Below are 617 nucleotides of genomic sequence, written 5' to 3' on the forward strand. Positions count from 1 at the left end.
AACAAAATAACTACTGAAGAATACTGAATATAATAAGTGATGTTACAGTTTCACAACCTTTGTAAATTTGTCAACTAAGTCATATTATTCACATTATGCTTCACACATACATTTTTAAAGTTTTATTTACTTATTTATTGTGAGAAAGAGAGAGAGAGATTCTAACAGGATCCTCATGCCATGATTTATCTCCAATCTCAGCCAGCCTGGAATAAGGGCACACACATGCAGCTGGTGTGCTCAGAAAGGATCTGGAATGGTCACCCCAGACCTTTATTATGTGGGTCTAACAGCATCATGAATGTGTCATTGCCTGACCAACACATATTTTATAGCACCCTCAGTTTTAGCACATCATAGAAGATTCCGTTTCAGGTATTCTGAGTTAGAGTTTAATAATTTCTTTGAAAATATTTTCTCCTGTAATTGTTATGTGAAGACCATTTATAGAGAGTCTTTGTGCCCACTTCAGCAGCACATATACTAAAATTGGAACAATAAAGAGAAGATAGGCCTGGCCCTGCATGAAGATGACATGCAAGTTCATGAAGTGTTCTATATTTTTAGACTGCTAGCTATAAAAGGAGAGAGAGACTGTAACCAATAATTGTAGGAGA

At 35.8% G+C, this 617-nt stretch overlaps 1 non-coding gene across 1 annotated transcript; it reads left to right on the forward strand.

Annotated features, from left to right (window-relative positions):
* Positions 1–459: 459 nt before the first annotated feature.
* On the forward strand, positions 460–565 carry LOC114010135 (U6 spliceosomal RNA). The gene has a single exon (XR_003551506.1). It is a non-coding gene; the product is annotated as a U6 spliceosomal RNA (small nuclear RNA).
* The last annotated feature ends 52 nt before the right edge of the window (positions 566–617 follow it).

The sequence above is a fragment of the Tupaia chinensis genome, unplaced genomic scaffold (assembly GCF_000334495.1).
Source record: "Tupaia chinensis unplaced genomic scaffold, TupChi_1.0 Scaffold136767_1, whole genome shotgun sequence".
In the NCBI taxonomy this organism is placed as follows: domain Eukaryota; kingdom Metazoa; phylum Chordata; class Mammalia; order Scandentia; family Tupaiidae; genus Tupaia; species Tupaia belangeri.